Genomic DNA, 2,827 nt, shown 5'->3' on the forward strand with positions numbered 1-2,827 from the left:
ATCGGTGGCAAAGTGAGAACGAGGAACTAAGCCAATGCCCGTGGAATCCTAAGAGCTAAGCACCAAGCAAAGCACAGTGCCATCCTTACAACAACTAGATCAGGCAGATGTGTCATCTCCCAACTTCCGGGTAAGACAAGTGAGGCTCAGAGGGGTCCAAGTGATGGCTAACCAGTGACCGGGTCCCTTCCCTTTATGGTATTTCCCAGGGACCTTTCAGACGCACGCATGTCACATGTAACAGGCAGGAGAGCCAGGCTCCTATGTGTCTGCAAACACAAGGCCACTTTGCCCTGGTCACTGGTCCTGTCAGCTAGGATGAGAACAGGCTCATTCAGTGGAGAGGGTGGTCCCCAGGGAGGAGGCAGGTTGTTCCCGAGCAGGCAATTGGTGAATATCATTCATCAAGACACCTTCTTCTCTCCACTGTTTTTCTTTTGTTCCCCACAAAAGTCAGACCAACTTCTTCTTTGGAAAACACGGTCCTTAGGTGGAACACAGTTGAAACCCAACAAACACTTGTTAACTACTACAACAGGCAATTTGGAGATCATGGAGATCATGTGTTCGTTCAATGCTATCACCTTTCTCTCTCTCTCTGTCACACACACACACACACACACACACACACACACACACACGCTCCTCTCCAATTCCTTATCTAGCTGGAACACCTGCAGAAAATCCACTAGTTTCAGAGGTGTCCTATTTCTAGTGAGCGCCTATCTTTCAAATCATTCCTGCCGTGGGGTGGGTGTTTGGCACAGTGGTTGAGATGCCATTTGGGATGGCCATGTCCCATAGTGGAGTCCTGGGTTCAAGTCCCATCTCTGCTTCCAGTGGAATTTCCTGTTAATGCGCACCTGGGGAGGCAGCAGGTACTTGGGTTCCTGCCATCCATGAAGGAGACCTGGGTTGAGTTTCTGGTTCCTGGTTTCAGCCTGGCTGAGCCTTAGCTGTTGCAGGCAAATGGGGAGTGAACCACTGGATGGAAGATCTCTTTGTGTCTCTCTGCCTTTCAAATAACTGAAAATACAGAAAAATTTAAATTAAAAAATTTTTCCTATTGTTAAATCAGTTTGTCATTTGACAAGTTTGCTTCCTGGTCCTAGCTCTGGCCTCTTGGGCAACAGAGGATCTGAATCATTTGTCTTCCAGGTGTTAGTAGTCCAGTTCCCACTGCACACCTCTCCTTTAAGGTCAGTCAGGGCAGGAACCATGTCCTCCTGACACCAGCTTGGTGGGGCCAGCGTTGTGGTGTAGTGGGTAAAGCCACCACCTGCACTGTTAGCGATCCATTTGGGTGCCGGTTCTAGTCCTGGCTGCTCTACTTCCGATCCAGCTCTCTGCTGTGGCCTGGGACCTGGGAAAGCAGTAGAAGATGGTCCAAGTCCTTGGGCCCCTGTGCCCACGGGAGCTCTGGAGGAAGCCCTGGTTCCTGACTTTGGATTGGCTCAGCTCCTTCTGCTGTTGCGGACATCTGGGGAATGAATCAGCGGATGGAAGACCTCTCTCTCTCTCTCTCTCTTCCTCTGCCTCTCCGTAACTGTGCCTTTCAAAAAAAAGAAATAAATCCTTAAAAAAAAACCTGGTTGGTTCCTCCCATGGTCCTTGACAAAGCTTCCCTTGTCACCACCCAGCCCCCATCTCTGATCTTACAGTGTCCCCAGAGCCTAGCAAGAGGACTGGCTGGTGAGGAACAGGGCTGACTTCTCTCATGTGGGTCCGGGAACCCCCAGGCAAGCACTGCCCACTTCTAGACCATTCTGTGAGACAGACACCCTTGTAAGGCCAGCTGCCTGGTGCCTGCAGCTGAACCTTTTCCCAACTGACTCAAGTGCCTGCTTTGTAGCTGCCTGCTTTCCTAATATCATCCCCATCTCTGGGATCTCATCTGCAAAATGAGGGACCTGGACCCCACTATCTTGATGGCCCTCTTCAGGTTTCTGCTGTAAGCACTGTTGGCCGCACCAACAGTCCTGAGCACCTACAATTGACTCTATAAATGGAAACGACATTTTTTCTTAATGATTTACAGTCAGAACTGCACTTGATTTGCATTCTAATATGTTCCTTCCTGGCAATAATTTTCATAATTGTTAGAGGTTATTTGGAAGAGTGTGTGTCGGGGGCAGTTGCAGAATTTGTTCCGGCCAAGTTGGGGAATCCTAAATGTTCCACTCTGCCTCCCCCTCCTCCCACTGGCCACCCATTCTTGAGGTCAGGGCAGGAACCATGTCCTGCTGACACCAGCTTCTATCATTCAGCTGCCCAGAGAAAATGGGGAGGGGGGCAGGAGCTGTGGAGTGGGCTGTTGGCCTCTGTCCTCCAAGCCCCAGGCCGAGGGATGCACTGAATGTGTTGGCTGATGAGCCTGAGACATCGGGGACTGCTAACTGGTGTCAGGACTTCTCCAGGTCTCTGTGTCTCCATCTGCAGAATGGGATTGGTACTGACACCTGTCTCTCCTGCCCCAGGAGGCGGCTCTGAGGGGTTAATGAGCAAACAGGCTGTGCACATCAGGCTCAATTTAAATATTATAAAAGCTAATGTTCCCATGTAAGGATAATTTTTTAAAAGATTTATTTGATAGGTAGAGTTATAGACAGAGACAGGCAGAGACAGAGAGAGATCTTCCATCTGCTGATTCACTCCCCAAATGGCTATAATGCCTGGGGCTGGGCCAGGCCAAAGCCAGGAGCCAGAAGCTTCCTCTGATTCTCTCACGTGGGTACAGGGGGCCCAAGCACTTGGACCATGTTCTACTGCTTTTCCAGGCCATAGCAGAGAGCTGAATCCAAGAGGAGCAGCCGGGATACAAACCGGC

This window comes from Oryctolagus cuniculus, chromosome 12 (assembly GCF_964237555.1).
Source record: "Oryctolagus cuniculus chromosome 12, mOryCun1.1, whole genome shotgun sequence".
In the NCBI taxonomy this organism is placed as follows: Eukaryota; Metazoa; Chordata; class Mammalia; order Lagomorpha; family Leporidae; genus Oryctolagus; species Oryctolagus cuniculus.